This window comes from Lepidochelys kempii, chromosome 7 (assembly GCF_965140285.1).
Source record: "Lepidochelys kempii isolate rLepKem1 chromosome 7, rLepKem1.hap1, whole genome shotgun sequence".
In the NCBI taxonomy this organism is placed as follows: domain Eukaryota; kingdom Metazoa; phylum Chordata; order Testudines; family Cheloniidae; genus Lepidochelys; species Lepidochelys kempii.
The window spans coordinates 101,978,769-102,005,117 of record NC_136386.1 but is presented as its reverse complement, the minus strand read 5'-3'; the positions used below and the strand labels follow the sequence as shown (position 1 = coordinate 102,005,117).

The 26,349-nt window shown below is 43.8% G+C and overlaps 1 protein-coding gene and 1 long non-coding RNA gene across 4 annotated transcripts in view; one reads left to right on the top strand and one right to left on the bottom strand.

Moving 5' to 3' along the window:
- Nucleotides 1-7,305: 7,305 nt before the first annotated feature.
- On the bottom strand, nucleotides 7,306-10,170 carry LOC140914946 (uncharacterized). The gene is made up of 3 exons (XR_012160047.2): nucleotides 9,487-10,170; nucleotides 8,241-8,807; nucleotides 7,306-7,893 (listed from the first exon to the last, which is right to left on the bottom strand). It is a non-coding gene; the product is annotated as an uncharacterized LOC140914946 (long non-coding RNA).
- The window catches only part of PTPRE (protein tyrosine phosphatase receptor type E), a 268,702-nt gene continuing 252,171 nt past the window's right edge, over nucleotides 9,819-26,349 (top strand). For 2 of the 3 annotated variants that reach the window (XM_073354053.1, XM_073354051.1), the window contains exons 1-2: nucleotides 9,819-9,897; nucleotides 18,200-18,271. The gene's annotated coding sequence lies outside the window, so the exon portion shown is untranslated. The remainder of the gene's footprint in view (nucleotides 9,898-18,199; nucleotides 18,272-26,349) is intronic. The other variant, XM_073354052.1, reaches the window with a different exon arrangement.

The following is a 26,349-nucleotide window of genomic DNA, read 5'->3' as shown; positions in this document are numbered from 1 at the left end:
TGCTCAAGGCTGCCTGTGTTGTCTCCTATGTTTGAGACACGGGGAGCATCCCTGTGATCTTCACTTGGTCTGCCTGAGACCAGACCTGTGCGTGAGATGTTGTCTCCATGACAGCTATATGCAGGATCTCAAGGAGCCACAGACTGAGGATCATTTCTTTAGGAGGAGCTATAACAGATATAGTACATTTAAAAAAAAAACTTTCAAATTTTTGAAGCTACAAGAGAATGCCTGAGGATGAAATTCATATAGTGCAAAATATAAACTCTAATGTATATGCTTCTTAAATCCACTCTTTTCAATGCTTGTCTTACAAATCAGAGCTGACACCAGTGGATTATTTTAATACATTACATTTCTTCTATTACCGGCCATTGTAATTATTGGAATATACTGAAACACATACTTAAAAGTGGTGAGCACAATAAAGTCATTGGCAGTAGCTAGATGATTCACCTCTCCAGCAGGGAGTCATCAGGGCTAAATTCATTTCTGGTCCATTGAATCTAATGGAGCTATACCAGGAATGAGTTTGCCCCAGTATTTGCACCACTAGGTAATTCAAGGAAGGGAAGGGCGAAAGCTATCTACTGTGATAAAAAGGAAACCTGATGCTTGTTCACTCCAATAACCAGGTAACACAGGAGGCAGCAGTGAAATTAATGAGTGCTTCAAAAGATTTATTAGTTGCATGGTGAGAAACAAAAATTTCTGCTATTAGTTCCCACATCATATCCTGTCTTATTCTGACAGATTTCAAACTAGCTCCATAGTCTAAGCGTCTCATGCTTTCTACCTTTGAACAGTTCTGAGAACTCAAAATATGGGGACAAGAAGCAGTACATCTATTATATGTCTGCCACAAGGAATTGACTGGCCAACTTAGCTCTATACTTCTAAAAGGAAATCACATTATGCTCATTATTAATGAGACTTTGAAATGGGCAGATGTTTAAAAAAGAATAACAGAATGACCTGCCCACTGGCAGAGTCAAAAGACATATTGCTGTTAACTCATTCAAAGAGCCTGTGACGGAAATTGATATTCTCCCATGTTGTATTGCAACAATATTTGAGCTTGAGATATGTTCTAGTAAGGACTATGATTTTGTCATGGTGATCATAGAAATTGTGAATTTGAATAAACTCTGAGAAATCTTGGAAATGGCTGTAAAAACACATTTGATTAGGCCCCCAAACTGAGTGGCATTATGACCTGGCACACTGAGTCACAGCACAATTCAGTTTTTACCCACCTATCAGCTCCTCCATCTCCATCTCCACGGGGGTGGACAGGCCATACTTGAGTAGCACTGCGACTCCATGCACCAGGTTGCAAAGCCCAGAAAGCTGGGCTCAACCCCACAGGACAAGAGCCACTGCTAAGGGTGACTGCAGGGTGGGCTTGCTCTTCAGGCCCCTCTCCCTGCCTGCCTCACCTTTCAGCATCCTTACTATACTCTTGTGTATGTTGATGTATGTTAAGGACTCCATTTTGGTTTGGGGCCCACCATTGTCTAAAAGCAAGCACATCATGCACCAGGAGCAGTGTTCCTTAGATACTGCATTCCTGTGGAAACCCCCCCCCCCACCCTTTGTTTCCAGCCTGTCTCAACTCCCTGTTTCTGTTCTTTGTCTGTTCCTCACTCTCTGCTTCCTGGCCTTGATGTGAGCCTCCCATCCTGATAAGAAAGGCTACTGGTGCATTGCTTTAGGACCATGTTGTGTAGTTGAAGTAATGGTTTAGCACGGGGAATGTACCTAGCAGGGATAGGTGGTAGATAAGGGAAGGGTTTGTCTATTGGCTAAGGTTTCCGATGCACGAGGGCAACTTGCTTTGCTAAAAGGTATATAATCTCTGTATAACCTGCATTCTGGGTCCCCTCCTGATTAGCAGGGGGGCACCGCGCTCAAGCGTAATAAACTTAGTATCTTTGGGAACTTTGCAGTTGTGGACTTTGTTCGTGTGCCTCAGCCTAGACTCGAACTGTGCATGACCTATCAGGTATAATTCGCAGCAGTTCCTGTGCGTGACCTGTCAGGTATAATTCATAACAGTTTGTGTGTGTGACCTATTAGGTATAATTCGTAACAATGTAGCAAAAACTATATTATTTGGTGACCTTTCTCTGACTCATTGTTTTTACCTGCACTTCTGTAATGAAATTTACTAAAAATTTCCATGCCAAAATCATAGCCTTAGTTCTAGTCTTGACACAACTTAAGCAGATTGAGACCTAAAGCAGAGATCCTAATCATCAGCCATCATTAAAGATGCTATAATACCTGCAAAGTTTAGCAGCAGTAGCTCTGAAATTGCTGCATTTCAGAGACGGGTGAAGCGACTGAATATATATGTTTAAGGAGGGATCTGAAGGAAGAGAATTGGGTTGCTTACAGCATGTGTACATATATGTGCATATGTATATATAGGTTTTGGATTTAGAGAATACATGGTGTAGTATATAGATGTCATTAGTGTGATTACAAAGATTTTATTGGCATGATATCAAATGATTTATGTAAGTGATCCCATAAGAATGCTGTTAAAATCTTTACAGCACAACCACACCATCATGCATTCTGTATGTGCCACATAAATTAACTAGAAACACTATTTTGGGAATGCCTTTGACTTTTAAATTATATTAGGACTTTTTTCATATCCCTTAGCCTTGAAAGCCTTGGTTACCAGCATGCAACTATACAGATCCTAAAGAAAGCCATAAAAATCTCTAAAAATGCCCTAAGGTATCTTTTTCTCTACCCCAAAATATCATTTAAAAATTAAAATTACAGCACTTTTAGGTATAGGAAAGCTGGCACTGGCCCAGGGATTAAATCTTGCTAGCCCTGAAACATTGTCAGGTTTAGTTTATGACAAGGTGACAAGAGGTAGGGAGGGAGAGTTCTTCACTTGAGTGGAGAAGGACTTACATTTCTCTGGCAAGTTGATTTTGTTATGGCTTTGAAGCTCTTCAGGGGTTTTGGGGTGTTAGAATATGCCCTGGAGAGAGAGGGCAGAAGAGCTGACCAAAGATTAATTTATGACATGGCTCAACACATCTTCATATGTAGGTGCCTTATTATGTTTCTAGTCACCTATAATTTTAGGCACCCATTTGTCATCCAGCTATATAGTTGAATCACTTATTTCACATCACTTCCATGTTGGTGTTATCTGCTCCCACTCTTGTGTTTGACTGTATACTCTTTAAAAATACAGAAGGTATCTTGGAACTACTGAGATACATGTACAATTAAACAAATCATGTGAGGTTTTTGTTGTCTGTTGTGCTATTTCTGATTTTGTAAATTTGTCAAGAGGTTTACACCTTGTTTTCTAATATGTCGGTAAAGTGCCGCATACCCTTGTGCCACCTCATAAATCACACATTATATTAATTTCTAAGTAAAACAGAAAAAGTATGTAAACTTTGTAAAGTACTTTGAGAGCTTTCTCTGAGTGTAAGGTGCTATATAGATAGTCTCATTAAAGTCCACTATTGAGACAATGGACACTCCTATTTAAAATCTTTCTTCTCAAAGCTATAATCATGCATTACTTTCTTTTGTTCTAACAGGCAGTGTAGCAGTTAGAAAATAGGATTCTATCTTACTTTAGCTATTAAGATGTGAAAGGATAAATTATCATGCTGAATTGTTTTAAATAAGTTACCTGTGCTTTAACATTGCATTTTATTACTTATTATAGGTTTCTATATAATTTTAAAGTGAATCAAGAGTATTTTTCATCACAAAGATTAAGCAGAGGCTATAATTATTCATGGGAAAGTTTCCACCACTTCTCCTTCCTTATTATTTCCACAGTGAGAAACAAGAAATGTAGATATCAGTTCCTGCCAGAATTCTGTCAGTGGTCTTGTAGTTCCTCAAGCAAATTGGAAGAAGATAGGTGAGCACTTTGGTAACATTCTGAGAATCCATTTGATTTGTGATGGACAGATAGAAAAAGACAGATGTCCACTGGACTGTGAAATGGACTGCATGTTGGTGCTGAACTGGGTTAATGATATTATCATCTATTGATGCTTATCTTATTTTTACTACAGCATTTCATCCTTTCAGTTTTCTGAGTTTATTGGACAATATCATACTGATAGCTTTTTGCTAATTTGGTTTTGAATGCATTTATGTATGCATGTACAATATGTTTATAAACATCTTCTCACATAGTGTAAAAAGGAGTCTTCTCAGTTTATATTGTCAGATGTGGTATCAGTAATCCAGTCTTTTAGTTTTATCTCTTCAGCCTTTATTTTATGATTAAGAAAATTAGCATGATCTGGAGAACTAAATTTCTTTCACAGTCTTCTACCCGAGAACTAAGATTTCTTTCATTGGTAGGATGTCAGACTAGAAGCTGTGAATGTTACTATACTTTAGTAGTTAATTTAGTAGTCCTCTCTAGGTTTTCTGATTGTTGACTCTAGAGTTCTTCTTTTTTCTCCTCCTTCTTCCTGTATGGTATATAAGCTTTTTAGAACTTCTCTTGCAAGAGTTCAAAAGTCTGTCTGTAAGTTTCCATCATATTCTCTGTATCACTGATTCCTAATCTCTTTTGGACAACTACCAGTTCAGCAGATAAAGAACTTGGCTGTACCAGACAGTATCTCACTGTCCCTCATCACCCTTTTTCTAGCTTTTCCCTGTAGCCACTTCTTTAAATCATAATGATATCAATATTCAGCCTCTCAGGGCTGCCTCAGTGCTTTTTCCCCCAGATCAACTGTACATCTGGAGTGTATCAGAGAACATAATACTGGGGTTAGAAGTATTGCGCATGTGATCTGTTTAACTGCATCTATATCTCAGTAGTTCCAAGATACATTCTGTACTTTTAAAGAGTGTATAGTCATGCACAAGAGTGGGAGCAGATAACATCAAAACAGAAGTTATGTGAATTAAGTGATTCAATTATCTAGCTGGATAAAATGGGTACCTAAAATTATAGGTGACTAGAAACATAATTAGGCACGTACATTTGAAGATGTGTTATAATAAATGAATCTTTGGTCAGCTCACCTGCCTTCTCTGCCCAGGACTTATTTTAAGAACCCACACACCTGAACAGTTTCAAAGACAGAAAAAAATATCAACTTACCAGAGAAATGTGTGTTCTTCTCCGCTCGAGTGAAGAACTTTCCCTCCCAACCCCTTGTCACCTTGTCATAAACTAAACCTGCCCATTTTTCAAGGTTTGATTTTAAGCTACAGAATTCACAAGTGCAAGGGTTGCCACCTGTCCAGGTCTTTGCAGGATTGTTCCTTTCTTGAGAGAGTTGTCCCGGGGAAATCGGTAAGGGGGCTCCTGCACACTGCCAGTTGTCCAGTTTTATCAGCTAACCACAGTCCTCAATGTCTGTTTTTATTTTTTTTTAAGTCAGGATATGTCTACACTATGAAATTAGGTTGATCTTATAGAAGTAGATTTTTAGAAATCGATTTTATACAGTCGATTGCGTATGTCCACACTAAGCACATTAAGTCGGTGGAGTGTGTCCTCACTACTGTGGCTAGCATTGACTTACGGAGCGGTGCACTGTGGGTAGCTATCCCACAGTTCCCGCAGTCTCCGCTGCCCATTGGAATTCTGGGTTAAGCTCCCAATGCCTGATGGGGCAAAAGCATTGTCGTGGGTGGTTTTGGGTACACATCATCAATCACCCCTTCCTCCGTGAAAGCAACGTCAGACAATCGTTTTGTGCCTTTTTTCAATGCAGACGCCATACCACGGCAAGCATGGAGCCCACTCAACTCAGCTCAGCTCAGCATCACTGCTGCAGTTGTGTCCTGGGTGCTGCTGTCAGCAGATGGTGCAGTAGGGCTGCTAACCGTCATCATCCACCGCTTCCGCTGCAACTCTGCTCTCCTGCTTTCCTGCAGATGCTATACCATGGCAAGCATGGAGCCCACTCAGCTCATCAGCACCGCTGCTGTTGTGAGCACTGTATACACCTCGCGCATTGTCCTGGAGTATATGCAGAACTGGGCTAAGAGACGCCAGCATGAGGAGGATTTTGATGAGGACATGGACACAGACATTCCTGAAAGCACGGGCTGTGGCAATTGGGACATCATGGTGGCAGTGGGGCTGGTTGATACAGTGGAACGCTGATTCTGGGCTCAGCAAACAAGCACAGACTGGTGGGACTGCATAGTGTTGCAGGTATGGGATGATTCCCAGTGGCTGCGAAACTTTCGCACGCGTAAGGCCGCTTTCCTGGAACTCTGTGAGTTGCTTTCCCCCACCCTGAAGCACAGGAATACCAAGACGAGAGCTGCCCTGACAGGTCAGAAGCGAGTGGCATTAGCCCTGTGAAAACTTGAAATGCCTGACTGCTACCGGTCAGTTGGGAATCAATTGGGAGTGGGCAAGTCTACTGTGTGGGCTGCTGTGATCCAAGTAGGCAATGCAATTATTGACATTCTGTTATCAAGGGTAGTGACTCTAGGAAATGTGCAGGTCATACTGGATGGCTTTGCTGCGATGGGGTTCCCTAACTGTGGTGGGGTGATAGATGGAACGCATATCCCCATCTTGGCACCGGACCACCTTGCCAACCAGTACATAAACCGCAAGGGGTACTTCTCAATGATGCTGCAAACACTGGTGGATCACAAGGGATGTTTCACCAACATCAATGTGGGATGGCCTGGAAGGGTGCATGACGCTCGCATATTTAGGAACTCCAGGCTGTTCGAGCAGCTGCAAGAAGGGACTTACTTCCCAGACCAGAAAATTACCATTGGGGATGTTGAAATTCCACTAGTTATACTGTGGGACCCAGCTGACCCCTTGCTCCCATGGCTCATGAAACCTTACACAGGCAACCTGGACAGTAGTAAGAAGCACTTCAATTATAGGCTTAGAAAGTGCAGAAAGGTGGTAGAATGTGCCTTTGGATGTTTAAAAGCTCGCTGGCACTGTTTGCTGACTAGGTCAGACCTCAGTGCAACCAACATTCCCAATGTTATTGCTGCTTGCTGTGTGCGCCATAATATCTGTGAGAGTAAGGGGGAGACATTTATGGCGGGGCGGGGAGTTGAGGCAAATCGCCTGGTGTCCGATTTTGAGCAGCCAGACACCAGGGTGATTAGAAGAGCACAGCAAGGTGCCTCAGAGAGGCTTTGAAAACCAGTTTCATGACTGGCGAGGCTTCGGTGTGACAGTTGTGTGTGTTTCCTCTTTATGGCACCTGCCCCCTTTGTTGATTTTAATTCCCTGTAAGCCAACCACCCTCCCTCCTTCGAAATAAAGTAACTATTGTTTTGAAACCATGCATTCTTTCTTTATTAATTTAAAGAAAAGAAAAAAAAAGAGATAGCAACCAAGGTAGCCCAGGTGGGTGGGGGAGGACGGAAGAACAAGGCCACATTATTTATTGTAGCCACGCTAAAAATCAAACTGAATGACAGCCTTCTGTTGCTTGGGCCATCCTCTGGAGTGGCTGGGTGCCTGGAGCGTCTCCACCCGCATTCTTGGGCATCTGGGTGAGGAGGCTATGGAACATGGGGAGGAGGGTAGGTGGTTATACAGAGGATGCAGCGGGGGTCTGTGCTCTTGTTGGCTTTCCTGCAGCTCCAACAGATGCTTCATCATGTCTGTTTGCTCCCCCAACAGACGCTTCATCATGTCCGTTTGCTCCCCGCTTAGCTTCAGCATCGCGTCCTGCCTCTGCTCTTTTCACTTACTTTATTCTTTCCCGGCCTCTGCCACTGAAAGCCTCCATGCATTAAGCTGTGCCCTAACAGTGAGGGAGGACTGCATAAGCTCGGAAAACATGTCATTGCGAGTGCACTATTTTCACTTTCTAATCTGCGATAACTTCAGGGACAGAGATGACAGTGGGAGCGTAGAAACATTTGCACCTGGGAGGAGATAAAAAGGGAGAGTAAAACTGAGTTGGCTTCTTACGCCTTCATAACATGTGGGAATGTTTTCAAACTGCAGCACCCCCCTTTCCCAGAGCAAGCAATGGGTTGGGTTTCATATTTAAAAGGAGGGGCTGCAGTATTTGGGTAGATGTGCAGCACACACCTACCCCACCCCACCGAGTGGCTATTCTCTGGGATGATCCCTTTTAGCCAAGCGTAAACAGCCCAGCATGAACGGGGTCCTTTTACTGTTCCCTTACAAAAATTTCCCTATTTCAATCACATGACCATGAACACTATAGGTTTTAAACCCTGTACTGTAGTTACAAATGTGCACTCACCAGGGGTGCCTTCTCCGGCTTCAGGGTCAGGGATCCTGCCTTCGGAGGGTATTGGCTCCAGGGTGATGAAAAGGTCCTGGATGCTGGGGAGAATGGATTCACCGCGTGCCTGCTACGCATTCTCCTCCTCTTCATCCTCCTCCTCTTCCTCATCCACAATATCCTCCTCCATGCGACGTGAGACTCCCCCCTTGCAGGTGTCCATAGACAGGGGTGGGATAGTGGTAGGGTCCCCCCTAGAATGGCATGCAGCTGTTCATAGAAGCATCATGTATGGGGCTCTGAGCCGAAGCGACCGTTTGCCTCCATTGTCCTTTAGGCTTGCCTGAGCTCCTTAACTTTCACGCCACGCAGCACTGCTGTATGTCCCTGGTGTAGGCTCTGTCCAACATGCCCTGTGAGATTTTGGCAAACATATTTGCATTTCTTCTTTTGGATCGGAGTTCTGCCTGCACAGATTCTTCTCCCCATCCAGCAATCAGATCCAGTGTCTCCCTTTCGGTCCATACTGGAGCTCATTTGCAATTCCAGGACTGCATGGTCACCAGTGTTGCTGAGCTCGCCATGCTGACCAAACAAGAAATGAAATTCAAAAGTTCCCAGGTCTTTTCCTGTGTACCTGGCTAGTGCATCAGAGTTGAAAGTGCTGTCCAGAGCAGTCACAAGGGAGCACTCTGGGATAGCTACTGGAGGCCAATACCATCAATTTGCGTCCACACTACCCCAAATTCAACCCAGCAAGGTTGATTTTAGCACGATTCCCCTCATCGGGGAGGAGTACAGAAGTGGATTTTAAGAACCCTTTAGGTCGACGGAATGGGGTTGGTTGTGTGGACGTGTTCATTTTTAAATCGACCTAACGCGGCTAAATTCGACCTAACCCTGTAGTGTAGACCAGGCCTCAGAAGTGGCAACCCTATTGTAAGTGATGGTAGGATCAGGCCTCAACCTTCCTGGCTGACCAATGGAGACAGATATACGGGTTTGTCCCTACAGCAAATCAAGGGTAATTTAGGAGGCAAGACTAGAACACAATTTTTTAAACCTGATTCTAACTCCTTAATGGTGTAGCTATTTGGATTGTGGGTGCAGCCAGGTGCCTAAATACTACTATTCGTGCAAACAGTTCAAAACTCTGCCCACAAGTAGGAAGGCCAGCTTTAAACCCCGGCTCTCTGTCTCCTTCATTCTGACTCTGTAATTCACCTCTTTTCGCTGCTCGTCCCCATCCCCAAGTCCCTCTCACCTGCCAGCTCTTAGTTTCTCCCTCTCCCTCGTCAGCGGCGCTGTCCTCTACTCCAATCTCTGCCCCCAGCGGCTTCCTTCCTTACTGGCAAGGCTACCCTGCTGTTCCCTCCCCGCTCCAGTCCCCACGGGTGCGGGCCCCAGCACAGCCTCTCCCGGAGCGCGAGGGCCGGATTCCCCAGCGGGCGGCACCGGGCGGCCGGGGCTGCGATCCCTCGGGTGAGCAGCAGGCGGCTCCCCAGCTGACGCCGCCGCTTCGGAGCGCACGGCGGAGGCGGCGAAGATTTGCTGCTCCGGCAGGCAGGGTGAATGCCAGGGCGTCCCCCGCCTGCTGCACCGACCGGGGCGGCCGTGCGCCCGCTGCCTCTGCTTGCGGGCGGCGGCGGGGCCGAGCCGGGCGAGTCCCCGTGAGGTAAGAGGAGCTGGGTACCAAGGCAGTGGGGCCGGGCGAGGCGAACCCATCCAGCTGGGCATGGGGCTGCTGCTGCTGCAACCCTCGGCAGAACCAGCCCCGGTGCATGTCTCCAGCCGGAGCCACATGCGCAGGAGCCGGGGCGGGGCACGGGGAGAGGGACTGAACCCGCCGCCCAGGGCAGCCCGGGCCACCGGCGGGAGGGGGCTGCAGCTCCAGCCGCGAAGGCGCTCTGTGCGGACGGTCTCGGTGCTAGAGCGGGGTGCGCTGGCGGTGCCCTGCCCGCTTGCTCTGTGCAGCTGCCCGCAGGGTGCGGCGGCGGATTGCATGTTCCCTGGCACACAGCGAAGGAGCCAATGAGACCAGCGCAGTTATTCTCGTGCAGTGAGAGAAGCACATGCTGGCAGTGAGCTGAAGTGAGACACTTACCTGGCAGCAACCTTGGGAAACTCTGACGCCAGCTTGAGCTGTCAGAAACCAGGGAATCGGCCGGGTGTTCCCATCGCCCTGCTTCAGCCTGTGGCCGGAAACCCTGTGTTCTCCTGCGTCCAGAGTGCTCCAGTGAGCGCCTGGCCTCGCTTGTTTTCATTGGAAATTGTTATTACCGCTCATCTGCAGTTCTGAGGCCAGAGCTGGAAAAGGGTCATTATCTGACAAACAACTGTACTTTAAGAATAAATTTCATTTTCCCTTTTAAGTTCCTGCTCCAGCCAAGGAGGTTTAAAACCCCAATCCTGGCTCCGCTTACATCCATGGCAAAACTCCCCTGGACTTCAGTTAAGCCAGGGTTTCACCCTAAGTTCTTAGAGCATGGATGCTGGCTCTGACGTAAAATAGTGAATATTTTACTTAACCATTACAGTGGTGCTCTGCTTTAAAAGCACTTCACAGACATTAGCTTAAGTGTACAGGTGTGATGTGTGGAAGGCAGCTTTGTGGTGTAGTATTTTCTACCTGTTCTTCCAGCAGTGTGGCTTTTGTGAAGATAATGCATAATATTTGTGTTTGTGGGGAGTGCTGTGTATCATTCAGTGGGGGGGGGGGGGGGGCTAATATGAGGGTTAGCCCGATTTGGGTGCCTTTCAGGCATTTAAATAAGAACCAAATGTGTTGTCGCTTATAAAACCCATGTTATACTCCCTCCTGCACTCAATATTGGTGCTTTGATAAGCACTTACCAACCACTCTGTCAGTTTTAACTGAGTGAGATTAACATAACTCTCCCTGTTTTAAAAATGAAATATAGATTTGATATATATTTATCAGGAGCATCTTTTATGCAGATACTTCTGCCCTAAGGCTTATGTATCTGGCTCTCAGCAACACTAAAATCTATCATAAAATTACTGTTCAGAAAGGTACATTTTGGCCATATTTCTTGCCTTAGCTCTTCATGAAATAAGATTATTTTGTTGTTTGCTATTTTTCCAGTGGTTGTTTTCCAGTGTTGGTCTGCACAGGTGAACAATAATGCACTTGCTACTTCAGTTGAGAAACTCAAGTAGTAGGAGTGATCCGTGCTCTTTAGTCTGTGTGTTGGTGGTGGTGGTGTGTGTGTGTGTGTGTGAGATTGAAATCTGTAATGAAGTAAATACCACTGAAGTACTGACTGTTGAAAATCAGGGGCTTCCTGAACTTCCACAATGCCTCGCAGGGCCAACTTTAGGGAAAATGGCACCATTGTATTTTTGCACCCCTGGGCTGCATAAGAGGAGGGCAGCAGGGCAGCAATCCCTGATGCTCGCCTCACAGCAAAGCCCAGGTTTGGAAAATGACTTGGATGCATGGAGTGCTTGGCGTTGCTCTTTGCTCCCCCATCAGAGCCCCCTATGGGGGTGGTGAGGATCGTTGGGGGGTGGAGAAGTGTCACCATGCTCTCCCCTCCACCATTCTTCTGTGGGGATGAAGCAGGGAGAAATCTGCTCCCACACCCCATGCATCAGCTTTACAAGTTTGTGGTGCTCCCCTTCCAGCCGGCAGTGTGCACCCCTGTGCTGCTGCACGGTGCCCCCTGACCATGGCACCCTGGGCCCGCCCCTAAGGCCAGCCTTGATGCCTCTCCCTCAGAAAAAGCCTGGTTGAATCAACAGTCTTTGTAGCATGTCCTGAAGATGAACAATCACTGGACCAATGGGGCAGCAAATTCCACAGTCTGTATGTCCATCTAGTCTAATGCAGCTGATATTGTGGTATCTGGAGTCATTACTGGGAATGCTCTGCTCTGGCTAAGAGGTGGGAGCCCTAAGTAAGAATATCCCCCCCCCCCCGCTACACACATAATAAAAAGCAAATAGGGGGCTCCATTGAGCTGCTCGGGGCCCTAAGCAATTGCTTAGTCTGCTTATGCCTAGCACTGGCTCTGCCCCAGATGTACAATTCTGGGGACTGTTAACCAAGCTGAGTTTCTAAGGTACACAAGGAATGAACAACATAGGATCTTTCCTTCCAGTATCTCAGAACATTTAATAAACGTACATTGTTTAAGCCTCACAACGCTCCTGTTAGATAGGTTTATGGTAACCCCCAGCTTTTGATATGTATTTTTCAGTAGTGACAGGCTTGAGCTTCAAAACTGACATTCAGTTTTCAACTTCCCCCAAAGTTTAGAGTTGACTAGGTATGAGGCTTTTATTTGGGATCATTTCTAAGTCTCTGCTTTGAAAAGACAGGATAAGAGGATTTTTAATTTACTTTGTGCTTTTATGAGGATTTTGCCAAAAAGGATTTCTCACATGGGTTACATGCAGTCTTTAAACAGTGTATTGAGCCCACCATGTGTGGCAAAAATTGCTGCACACGAATTTCTGTTCTTTCTTGGATGGGGTAGCATAGATTTAAAAAAAAATCATATTTCCTCTTTCTCTTCCATACGTTCCCATTCTTGCTTTGTTTTCGTGTTTATTTGACTTAGTTGGATTTTTCTTGTGCTTATCCAGAGCTCAAGAAATCTTCCAAAGCTTAAAACATAACAACTTCTTGTAAGCAAGTGGCTTCGCAAATCTGCACCATATCTTGGTCACACAACTTGTAGTGGGTCGAAATTTAACCCCTTCCTGAGGTTTCATTTTATGCCAAATGAAATTACCCAAAATGCAACTCAAGCCATTTCCCAGACATGGCTGCTCCCAGTGTTCCTCTTTAAAAAATGCTTGGCCTACACCCCAACTCAAGAGAGCCACTTCCACTCCTTACAAGTGGCTGGACTAAACAGAACTTCCTGCAACAGATAGTCAGCAAAAGGCACAACATTTTCCAGCAGGGTCATCCTCTGCTAGCAGGATGTGGTTTTCAGGCAACGGCTGCCAGCCTGTTACATTAACACAGTGCTCTTCATCTCCAAAATTCCAGTTTCAGCAGTCCACGGTGTCTCCTGACACCATACTGAACATTGTGGTTCACTGTTGACTGGATCACCATGGAATTCCTGTCAAACCCACCTCATGCAGCATTGAGGTTTTCTTTAACGATTTATCCCTTTGCAGAACTCGTCAGCTCTGTTTGTGCTTAGTTGATGAAAATGGTTGAAATTAAAATGCTCAAAGGTATGGAGGCACATGTAATTTCTAGAACTGATTGGAAAATGGGTAGTATGTTCCATGAAAAATGCTGAGAGAAATGAACAACTTAAGGTTGTTTTTTCCTAATGTTTTTGTGGACATTTTCTAGATTTTTGTTTTTTAGGTTTTACAAAAAAACAAAACTAATTTTTCAGGTTTTGGTTTTCAGTTTTCTCTTTTGTTGAATTGAAAAAAGTTGAAAGAAAATTTCGAAACACATTTTTTTTTGTTTCCAAGAGAAGCCCATTTTTTCCCCCCTATCCCCCTAAAATCCCCCTATCCCAAACCTAATATTTTTGACCATGTCTAATAATGTCTAATGTGGGGTTTCTTACACTTTATCCAGTTCTGGGGACTTTAATAGACAAGATACTAGACAAGACTGGATAGCTAATCTGGTATGGGATGGTAATTTTTGTTTGTCATGTATCTGGAAAAGTGTCTTTTTGAAAAGATGCCAATAAGTGTGGCTCCTTTACTGTATAGATTATTCGTTCATCATGGATAGTTTTGACCTTAGGTTGTGACTCTGTTTTGTCTGATCCACAGATCTGGACACTTATTTCATGTAGGTTCTGATCTTAAATAAATGGCAGTGATGTAGGAGACAAGTCTATTTTTAAGAAATCATTTCAAAGGCTATGGGGAAACCTGGAGTACAGAATGGGACCAAAATGGGTAATAAAAAACCCCCACATCATTTGAATAGCTCTTAGTTTCCATATGCGCTGTAATTAGTGACTTCTCAAAATTAAGATGGGGGAACGTGATCTTCACTTCTGATGCTAGTTTAATTGCATTCAGCTGGAAGATTGAAATGCCATTTTACAGTACATTTTTATGTGCATAGATGGGAGCTCTCTTTGGCAAGTGACTGATTAAGTTTCTCTAACGTGTGGGTGGAAGAATAACAAATCAAAGCTTATAGGTTCTGATACTTTAAGGTTGGGTGAAGAAAGACATGTATATACTTCTTCCCAGGCACAGCAGCCCCGTTCCCTCCCTCTGCTAGTGGAGGGGCTGGAACAGCAATGGTGGGAAAGACTGACCAGGGGAAAGGCCATTCTGGGCGGGACAGTCCTCTTTCCTGTTGATATTTTTCTTAGGACTCGCTGGGCAGCCAGCGTTGTTTTTGTCGTTTTGCTGAGTAATGATACAGTGGCATAAAGGCATTTGGGCCAGGAGAAGAATGACAGGTGAGTTAGGTCAAGAAGTAGCACGGTGGGGGGGTAGCGAGATGTCAGAGCTAAGATGGTTCAGGATGGGAAAGGAAATGTGAAAATTCCAAACAAAGATGGGCGAGAGGGAGTTAAATAGAAAAGGATTTCAAAATTAAAAGGGAGGGGAATGCAATAGGGGGTAAAGATTTCTGCTGTACCCTCTTATCTCCTTTTGTTTTTATCGTCATGTTATCTGGTTAGGGTCCAGAGTTAATTAAGTACTTAACTTCACACTTGTGTGTGGTCCCCATTGACTTTTGAGCTCTGTATCCCATTATATTCTATAACTGTAAAAGTGTTGTTCTCCCATGTACGTGAACATACTTCATATCCTCTTTTAAACGGTCTTCATGTATTAAAAAGATTATATTCTTTTTTTGTCTAATTTTCTATCCGCTGGGCACTTTCTTTAACACCACAGATCCTTATATACCTAAAATATCAGTTGTTTGCAGTGTTGTTGTAGGTGTGTTGGGGGTTCCAGGATATTAGAGAGACAAGGTGGGTGAGGTAATATCTTTTTATTGGACAACTTCTGTTGCTGAGAGAGGCTAGCTTTTGAGCTACACAGAGATCTTCAGTATGATTTTAAGATGAGTGAACTACAGTAATTTATCTTGAACATGTGAAGTGCAGGTGCAAGATGATGATCACTATTTTTATGTTCAGCGAGTGTGTGGTTTTTGTTTTTTAAGTCAAGGTTTTCATCTATGTGGCTTGAGCTATGATCTCAGTTAAAACTGCTTGAGCTCCTGTTCATCTTCCTACTTGCTATTTTAGTTGGCAGTTGTCCTACTTTGTATCCTTTTTATTGCGCCTCTTCTCTACTTGCTTAGATTATGGACCCAGCTGCAAATGTGAAACTTCTTGTGCAGAGATACAGCAGTGGTGCTGAAGCTGTTGGAAGTAGGAAAAAACCTCAACTCTGTTTAGGGAATCTCTGGGGTTTGGTAGTCTTTATTGCTTCCCTTTCTTCCATACTAAATGTGGCCTGAATTGAGTCCATATTTCTATGTTGAAGTAGATTGATGACTAAACTGTAATCTTGCAGTCAGATGCCCCTAAGGTGAACCCTTGTACTCAAGCAGATTTGCTTGCAGAATCAGGCCTAGAGGTGTCTGAGGAACAGCTTGTGTGGATTCTGAGATTTGTGGCTATTGTTCTTTTTCCTGTTGGAGGATGAATATTAATTGGGAACAGTTTGAACTATAAAACTCTGGCCCTGTCGTCTAGGACCCCTGCCTCATATGAGGCACATGGTCATCCGTGAATGAGCCAAGTTTGTTCAGCAAATTAGGTATGTGGACCCTAAACCATCTGCTTTATTCACTGCACTAGTTATATAGTGTCAAATTATGTTAGTGTCAGTAGTAAGCTTTTCTCATTTGCAACAGAACTTGTATGGTGAACAGTGGATGAAGATGAGTTGTGCATTTACTGGGGAGGATGAATTGTCCTGTGGTTAGTGCAAAGGTCTGGTACCTAGAAGATCTGGGTTCTATTTCTGCCTCTGCCACAGACTTCTTGTGTGATCTTTGACTTGGTAGTCTTTCTGTTCCTTAGTTCTACATCTGTACTACTGCTGATAGTACTCTCCGACTGGGTGCTGAGAGAATAAATTCATCCAGGTTTTTGAGATGGGCATGCTACAGTGATGAGAACCAGGGTCAGGCCAAGGGTGGGGGAAAAACCATTCTTATTTAGTGCAGAGGTAGAATGGTGTGCGGCAGATGAGACGCATTGAACAATGAACATAAAAAGGAATGGTTTCAGAGTAACAGCCGTGTTAGTCTGTATTCGCAAAAAGAAAAGGAGTACTTGTGGCACCTTAGAAACTAACCAATTTATTTGAGCATAAGCTTTCGTGAGCTACAGCTCACTTCATCGGATGCATCACAGGTGCCACAGGTACTCCTTTTCTTTTTATAAAAAGGCGTATTTAACAGTAGCCTCATTCACTGAGGCCAGTCCATCCTGTGCACTGAAGGAGTCAGAGGCTCTGGGGGGAAGATGGTGTGTGATCACATTATGATGTAGTGTGGGATATGTCTGTGTCAGATTATGAATTCCATTTTGGTTTTGTGAACTCCATATTGTATTTCAACTTCTATTTTTAATGTAACCTTCATTGTGGTTTAAAGCAGGGGTTCCCAAACTGTGGGCCCAAAGGTGGGCAGCAACAGTCGTGGGTGGTCTGTCAGCGCAGCTGCATTCTCCAGTAACAGTTTAGTTTCAAAGATCTTGAAGCATTTCTTTAAATGCATATTGCTAGGGATTTCTAGTTTTTTACATTACAATGAAAAGGAAAGGTACCTTGTTTAGTTACAGTGTTATAGTTTATATGTAATTAAAATTATTTTCCTCAAGAAGTGTTAACAGTGGGCTGCAGTGTCTATTGCAGCTGCACAGGTGGGCCTCAGATAAAAAAAAGTTTGGGAACCCTTGGCTTAAAAAAGTCCAATGTGTAGCAGGGACTTGACATCTAGTGGAGGGAGAGTGTGGGAAGCAGTGACAGAGCAATCAAGGGCCATCAGTATTGAATAGTTCTACTTTAGTGCAACAATAGGTTTTCTATCAGCAGGGGCACTGACCTGAGCAATTCTCTACCCAGTAGCTGAAGGATTGGTTGGGGTTGGAGTCTGGAAAAATTTCCGAGCAAAAGCCCATGGGCAGAAATGGTGACAGAAGCTGTTTTAAAAAGAGGAATGCTCTCTGTGCGGAGGAGGGCCATTCCACTTCCAGAATCAGTTAGGCTAGAAGGGCTGCCTGGCCTAAGGAGTTGGACCAAACTCAGAGGTCAAGGGTGGTGAGGTCAGACTGATGGGGATTGCATTGATGTTAACTCTCTTGTACTTCTAAAGGGGTGTGTGTGTGTAAGTGATTCTTTTGCTATACATGCTTCCTCACTTCTCTGTCATGTGGTTCCTAAAAGGTGCAGTTAGAAAACCACTGCCAGGTGGGCTGTTGTGGGGAGTGGGACATGCTGAAGCATTGGGAGGGCTGAGGTACTGATTCCGGGGTTTAGGTGGTTGGACTGCAAGGCTCCACTGCCCAAGAGGGGTGTCGGACATGAGGTCTATACCTCGGAATGTGTTTGAAAAACTGAGATCAGAATATTGATCAGTCACTTCCCAGACCGAAAGGGGTTTAGAGACACGTGGAATTCAATGGCTGGATGCAATCACAGGGGATTCCTGTCCTCGGATTTACAAACAAAATTCATTGTTAAGCGGAAGTTGAAAATGTGTTTCAGTGGAGTCTAGCTAACAACTTACAAAAATTTTACATCCTCTTGAAAAAACAAATGTTAGAATGTCTGGAAATGAACAGTTAAGAAATCCATCCTGTTCCCTGCTGCGCTACTCTTCCTCAAATTAGTGTTGTCTTCTCAAATTTGCAAAAATATACACAGGCATGAAATAACAAATTACTCAAACCTCATTTTTCTCTTGAAGGGACACACTTCATAATCTAGTAATTTATTTTGACCTTTGTGTCTATTTTGTTTCTTATTTCAAATTTTAGGATATTAAGTGTGAACAATGGATTGTGTGATAGTGAGGAACAGGCTGGGTCCCTGAACCGTTCAGTTTCCAGGTATTCTACCTATTTAAAAAAATTAGCATTAGATTTTTTGTAAAGAAAGTAATATTGTATTTGAATGTTTTAATTTGACTTAATTGAAATCCTCATAAGCGTAACTGTTTTTAATTACATATTTTGTTGTCAGTAGTAGTAGAGATTGTCAATAGGTGCATCTTAAAGGGCTTGTCTACTCTAGAAAAATTTTCAGTTACAACAGTGTAATTATACCGGTATAACACTTGAAGTTTAGCTACTATGGGTATAATTCCCCCATTTGGGCACTCTTAATCCAGAATAAAAATAGCTTTTTTTTTTTTTTTGGCTTAGTTTAAACCACTTCCAAAGTGACCTAAGATAAACTGAAAAGAGGCACTCTTGCACTGGGCTAAGAGTATCCATACGGGAGAGTTACACGGATAAAATGATAGTGGTTTAAATTCACATCCTACCTTATACTGGTATAACTTTCCCATGTAGACAAGCCCTTATATATGTATCTAACTGTAGCTGTATAATAAAGTATCACTGAGGACAAGTGAACAAAGGAAAACTTTAACTCAAGTTTTCAGAGGTAACAAGCTAAGTTACGCATTAGTCCACTGCTCCTTTCAGCACCAGATTTGTGTCTTTAGTTCTGTTTTTCAGAAATGGCCTCTAGAACACTGGCTACCATTTGTGGGTTTATTATTATGGAAGGGGTTTCTATTTAAAAAAAAAAAAGTTGATTTTGCTTTACTTCAAAGATGCTATTAGATGCCTATTTTCCCCTTTACATTGATAGCCAATATGTGTTCCTAGGAAACTGGCCACCCTAGGACCTTGTTATCACGGCATTAGGGTGGACAGTTCTTTAGGAAATCCCAGAGACAGTGGCTGTTTTTAAATATAAAGGACAAAACAGAATAGTAACTTTTATGGGAGATGCTTGATTACACATAGGCACTAAATATTTTATATTTTATTCTCTTGTTTGTGGGTAGTTACTACTACTACACTTTTGCCTGAAAACAGAAGCTTTGTTTTGAAAGTACTCCTCTGTTTCTTTTGTTATCCTTTGTGAGGTTGTAATCTGTTTTTCAGCAACTATTTTAAAACTTAAACAGTGATGATACCCTAAATTTTATTTAAATGCTATCCCAAAAAAGCTGTACAAAGAAATGAATCAGATGCTATCAGTGAAATGACTGTACAAAGTGAATATGGTTGCAATCAAATGCTGCTCATGGCCTTGGATATGAAATTATTTTAATGGTAGAGGGGAGCATAGGCCTGAGCATAGGGCACTGATAACTCTTCCACGCCCCAGCCCCACCTTTTTTCCACCCAAGGTAGGCATACAGTATGCACTTCCACCTGGACAATCAGTATAGACAGGCTGAAGAGACCTTAGTTAATTCTCATCAGAGGGCAAGGATCAACTCCAAAGAATGAGTGAGCAGCAAGAGCAACTGAACACTTGAGAAACTAAGATGGAATTTTCATATAAATCCTTTTAGCAAGAAAGAACACAGGTAAGAGATGCACAGAAAATATTATTAGATAGTAGCATTCATTAAAATGTGAGGGGAGGTCCTAGGAATATCTGCAGGAGTACCATGAATACTGTTTCAGAGTAGCAGCCGTGTTAGTCTGTATCTGCAAAAAGAAAAGGAGGACTTTTGGCACCTTAGAGACTAACAAATTTATTTGAGCATAAGCTTTCGTGAGCTACAGCTCACTTCATCAGATGCATGCAGTGGAAAATACAGTGGGGAGATTTTATATACACAGAGAACATGAAACAATGAGTGTTACCATACACACTGTAATGAGAGTTATCAGGTAAGGTGAGCTATTACCAGCAGGAGAGGAAAAAAAATCCTTTTGTAGTGATAATCAAGGTGGGCCATTTCCAGCAGTTGACAAGAAGGTGTGAGGAACTGGGGGGAAGGGGGGAAAATAAACATGGGGAAATAGTTTTACTTTGTGTAATGACCCATCCACTCCCAGTCTTTATTCAAGCCTAATTTACTGGTGTCCAGTATGCAAATACTATGTGTATCCTATTAAAGATGGACAAGGAGATACAGGAGATCCCACAAATTGCTCAAAGAGATCCTGCTGCTTTTTTAATGGGTGGTACTTTATAAGCAGAATTGTTTCTTTAAAGTGGTGTTAGGTTTTAAAATTTGAGCAATATTGCATATAATTTCAAATTAATTTATGAATAATATAGCAAAAAAATATCAAGCATATCAAAGGATATTGCTTGATATTAGTCGTGGTATATAACATACATAAGCTGGAAGACTTTTTAATTTACTGCCCACATATAATACATAATACATACTTTTTAATTTACTGCCCACATATTGGTACAATACAGCTTGCCTACATTGCCTCCCTACAGATTGTAAAATGTGACCAGCAGGGAATATGGCTATTGCATCCACTTGCATTTTATTGCCTTGGAGTACAGAGGATCTTTTGATTGATTGGCAATTGTAGCTAAATGTGTAGGCTTTCACTTTACTGGCTAGTGGTGAACACATCTTTGTTTCTTGATAATCATTTTATTATCGATTTCTTGAAACATCACTAATGAAAACAAAATCAAATACAGTTTGGTTTCCTGTAATCCAAGGCATCATAAATTGAATGGATATGTTATTACAAAGTACTGTATCTCATATTTTGTGGAGAGTGTAGCTATAGGTATCACTTATAGAATGCTAATTTTACAAATGGCTAACTATCACTTGCCATCCTATATAATACTTCAAATATTGTTTTAACTGATTTACTCTTGGACACACAGAATTCAAGCTTTCTGAAATGTGGCTGTAGTGGCCAGTTTGCTACATGCCCACTTTGTAAAAATGTAATCTTGTCTTACGCTTTCCCCCCCTCTCTTGTTGCCTGTGCCCTTCTGCATGCTAATCCTACTGAAATCTGTGTTGCTGTGGATTCCCTGTGCAGTCTGATTCACAAAGTATATTGTGTACCCCATAGTATAATAAGGAACAGTGGTTTGAAAAATATGGCTATTTTTATTTCTGGCATTGGTTGATAAAAATTATACATATACTCCTAGAGAATATGTAACAAATGTGAATATTTGTATAAACCGGAGTGAAAATATGATGCTGTGCAGGCTGAGGGCTAGGAGAGCGCTGGCAGAGGCAATTTACTGAAGTATTGTGTGCTCACCCACTGTAAAATAGTTAAGCTTTAACAGGATTTATTTTTCCTTTTGGTTATTTGGTTATTATTGCAGTATTGGAATCTATTTTAAAGACATACATGCAATATTATTTTGAATTCAGTTTACTTTCTGAAGGTGTAATGATTTCACTGTTGATATCGTCTGGCCTACAGAAATATTTTGTATTCGGTGCACAATGAGTCTCTGGAGATTTTTTTTTTTTTTTTTTGCAGAATAGAGGAGGTTGATACTGGCTGCAGACTTTCAATTGCAGTTTTCTTATCCTTTTTTGTTTTTAATAAATAAATAAGTCCATTGATAATGTACTACAAAAGGCTGGTGGTCTGAACAACTGTGAGCAAAAAAGCAAGGGTCTCTCTGTCTCTGAGTTTACCTTCTCTGTCTTCTACAGAAGGGATAGGAAAGTGTCCTAACTGAAAATTCCAGGGGAACTGTCAGAGGTGTTAGACATCTGTGGACGCTATGTGCTTTATTGCTACCAGTCACCCTTGCTCATGTCCGGGGCCTTTGAGAGCATGAGAGCATTATGAGGGGAGGGATAGCTCAGTGGTTTGAGCATTGGCCTGCTAAACCCAGGGTTGTGAGTTCAATCCTTGAGGGGGCCATTTAGGGAACTGGGGCAAAAATTGGGGATTGGTCCTGCTTTGAGGAGGGGGTTGGACTAGATGACCTCCTGAGGTCCCTTCCAACGCTGATATTCTATGATTCTATGATACCTGCAGGTGCCATATTGTCAAGGGCAGCCATGGTGCTGCTCTCGGAACTCCACTGGATCATAGAATACCAGGGTTGGAAGGACCTCAGGAGGTAATCTAGTCCAACCCCCTGCTCAAAACAAGACCAGTCCCCAACTAAATCATCCCAGCCAGGGCTTTGTCAACCCTGACCTTAAAAATCTCAAAGGAAGGAGATTCCACCACCTCCCTAGGTAACGCATTCCAGTGCTTCACCACCCTCCTAGTGAAAAAGTTTTTCCTAATATTCAACCTAAACCTCCCCCACTGCAACTTGAGACCATTACTCCTCGTTCTGTCATCTGCTACCACTGAGAACAGACCAGAGCCATCCTCTTTGGAACCCCCTTTCAGGTAGTTGAAAGCAGCTATCAAATTCCCGCTCATTCTTCTCTTCTGCACACTAAACAATCCCAGTTCCCTCAGCCTCTCTTCATAAGTCATGTGTTCCAGTCCCCTAATAATTTTTGTTGCCCTCTGCTGGACGTTTTCCAATTTATCCACATCCTCCTTGTAGTGTGGGGCCCAAAAGTGAACACAGTACTTCAGATGGGGCCTCACCAATGTCGAATAGAGGGGAACGATCACGTCCCTCCATCTGCTGGCAATGCCCTGCTTATACAGCCCAAAATGCCATTAGCCTTCTTGGCAACAAGGGCACACTGTTGACTCATATCCAGCTTCTCGTCCACTGTCACCCCTAGGTCCTTTTCTGCAGAACTGCTGCCTAGCCATTCGGTTCTGAGTCTGTAGCAGTGCATTGGATTCTTCCGTCCTAAGTGCAGGACTCTGCACTTGTCCTTGTTGAATCTCATCAGATTTCTTTTGGCCCAATCCTCTAATTTGTCTAGGTCCCTCTGTATCCTATCGCTACCCTCCAGCATATCTACCACTCCTCCCAGTTTAGTGTCATCTGCAGACTTGCTGAGGGTGCAGTCCACACCATCCTCCAGATCATTAATGAAGATATTGAACAAAACCGGCCCCAAGACCAACCCTTGGGGCACTCCGCTTGATACCGGCTGCCAACTAGACATGGAGCCATTGATCACTACCCGTTGAGCCCAACGATCTAGCCAGCTTTCTATCCACCTTATAGTCCATTCATCCAGCCCATACTTCTTTAACTTGCTGGCAAGAATACTGTGGGAGACCATATCAAAAGCTTTGCTAAAGTCAAGGAATAACACATCCATTGTTTTTCCCTCATCCACAGAGCCAGTTATGTCATCATAGAAGGCAATCAGATTAGTCAGGCATGACTTGCCCTTGGTGAATCCATGCTGACTGTTCCTGATCACTTTCCTCTCCTCTAAATGCTTCAGAATTGATTCCTTGAGGACCTGCTCCATGATTTTTCCAGGGACTGAGGTGAGGCTGACTGGCCTGTAGTTCCCCGGATCCTCCTCCTTCCCTTTTTTAATGATGGGCACTACATTAGCCTTTTTCCAGTCGTCCGGGACCTCCCCCAATCGCCATGAGTTTTCAAAGATAATGGCTAATGGCTCTGCAATCACATCCGCCAACTCCTTTAGCACTCTCAGATGCAGCGCATCCGGCCCCATGGACTTGTGCTTGTCCAGCTTTTCTAAATAGTCCTGAACCACCTCTTTCTCCACAAGTACATTAGGTTTTTCCACATCCTCTGTCACTAGGTTGCCTCCCTCATTCAGTAAGGGGCCCACACTTTCCTTGACTTTCTTCTTGTTGCTAACATACCTGAAGAAACCCTTCTTGTTACTCTTAACATCTCTTGCTATCTGCAATTCCAAGTGTGATTTGGCCTTCCTGATTTCACTCCTGCATGCCTGAGCAATTTTTTTTATACTCCTCCCTGGTCATTTGTCCAATCTTCCACTTCTTGTAAGCTTCTTTTTTGTGTTAATGATCAGCAAGGATTTCACTGTTAAACCAAGCTGGTCGCTTGCCATATCTACTATTCTTTCTACTATTGGGATGGTTTGTCCCTGTAACGTCATCTTTAAAGAATAAGGATTCTTTAAAATACAGCCAGCTCTCCTGGACTCTTTTCCCCCTCATGTTGTTCTTCCAGGGGATCCTGCCCATCAGTTCCCTGAGGGAGTCAAAGTCTCCTTTTCTGAAGTCCAGGGTCTGTATTCCGCTGCTCTCCTTTCTTCCTTTGCGCCAGGATCCTGAACTTGACCATCTCATGGCCACTGCCTCCCAGGTTCCCATCCACTTTTGCTTCCCCTACTAATTCTTCCCGGTTTGTGAGCAGCAGGTTAAGAAGAGCTCTGCCCCTACTTGGTTGTTCCAGCACTTGCACCAGGAAATTGTCCTCTACGCTTTCCAAAAACTTCCTGGATTTTCTGTGCACCGCTGTATTGCTCTCCCAGCAGATATCAGAGTGATTGAAGTCTTCCATGAGAACCAGGGCCTGCGATCTAGTAACTTCCGTTAGTTGCCGGAAGAAAGCCTCGTCCACCTCATCCCCCTGGTCCGGTGGTCTATAGCAGACTCCCACTACGACATCACCCTTGTTGCTCACACTTCTAAACTTAATCCAGAGACTCTCAGGTTTTTCTGCAGTTTCATACTTGAGCTCTGAGCAGTCATACTGATCTCTTACATACCATGCAACTCCCCCACCTTTTCTGCCCTGCCTGTCCTTCCTGAACAGTTTATATCTATCCATAACAGTACTCCAGTCATGTGAGTTATCCCACCAAGTCTCTGTTATTCCAATCACATCAAAATTCCTTGACTGTGCCAGGACTTCCAATTCTCCCTGCTTGTTTCCCAGGCTTCGTGCATTTGTGTATAGGCACTTGAGATAACCCGCTGATCGCCCCTCTTTCTCAGTATGAGGCAGGAGCCCTCCCCTCTCACGCGCTTCTGCTTGTGCTTCCTCCTGGTATCCCACTTACCTCAGGGATTTGGTCTCCTTCCCCCGGTGAACCTGGTTTAAAGCCCTCCTCACTAGGTTAGCTAGCCTGCTTGCGAAGATGCTCTTCCCTCTCTTTGTTAGGTGGAGCCCATCTCTGCCTAGCACTCCTCCTTCTTGGAACACCATCCCATGATCAAAGAATCCAAAGCCTTCTCTCCAACACCACCTGCGTAGCCATTCGTTGACTTCCATGATTCGATGGTCTCTACCCAGGCCTTTTCCTTCCACGGGGAGAATGGACGAGAACACCATTTGCGCCTCAAACTCCTTTATCCTTCTTCCCAGAGCCACGTAGTCTGCAGTGATCCGCTCAAGGTCATTCTTGGCAGTATCATTGGTGCCCATGTGGAGAAGCAGGAAGGGGTAGTGATCCGAGGGCTTGATAAGTCTTGGCAGTCTCTCCGTCACATCGTGAATCCTAGTTCCTGGCAAGCAGCAGACTTCTCGGTTTTCCCGGTCGGGGCGGCAGATAGATGACTCAGTTTCCCTGAGGAGGGAGCCTCGACAACCACCACCCGCCTCTTTCCCTTGGGAGTGGTGGTCATGGAGCTCCCATCCCTAGGACAGTGCATCTCATTCCTTCCAGTCGGTGGAGTCTCCTTTTGCTCTCGTCCCTCAGATGTATCATCTGGTCCACTCTCCACAGTAGTACCTGTGGAGAGAACATGAAAACGGTTGCTCGCCTGTATCTGCATTGCTGGTACATGGACGTTCCCCTTTCTTCTTCTGGAGGTCACATGCTGCCAGATTTCTTCACCGTCCTTCTGTCCCCGCTGTGCAGCCTGCTCTGAATCTTCAGAATGTTGTGTCCGTAGAAACATATCCTGATGTCTGTCCAGGAAATCTTCAGTTTCTCTTAGGCAATGCAAGGTCGATACTTGTTTCTCCAGACTGTGAACCTTCTCTTCCAATATGGAGACCAGCTTCCGCTTTGTATAGACAAAGTCGCTTTTGTCCCGTGGAAGAAAGACAAACATGGCACATCCTGTGCAGGTCACAACAGCTGAATGCTCCCATCCATATTACCTTCCTTCTAAGAGCTTCCTCAGGTGTTGTTCAAAAAATCAAGCACACTGACAAACTGTCCCCGCAACAGACACTCACCAGTACAGCCCCCTAATGCACTAATGCAGCACTTGGTATACCCCCTCTCGCACAGCTCCCAGGCAAACTCCCTCTGTTAGCCTCTCCACTGTTCGCCGCTCAGCTGGATGGGGCAACACCATCAGTGTTCATCAGCATG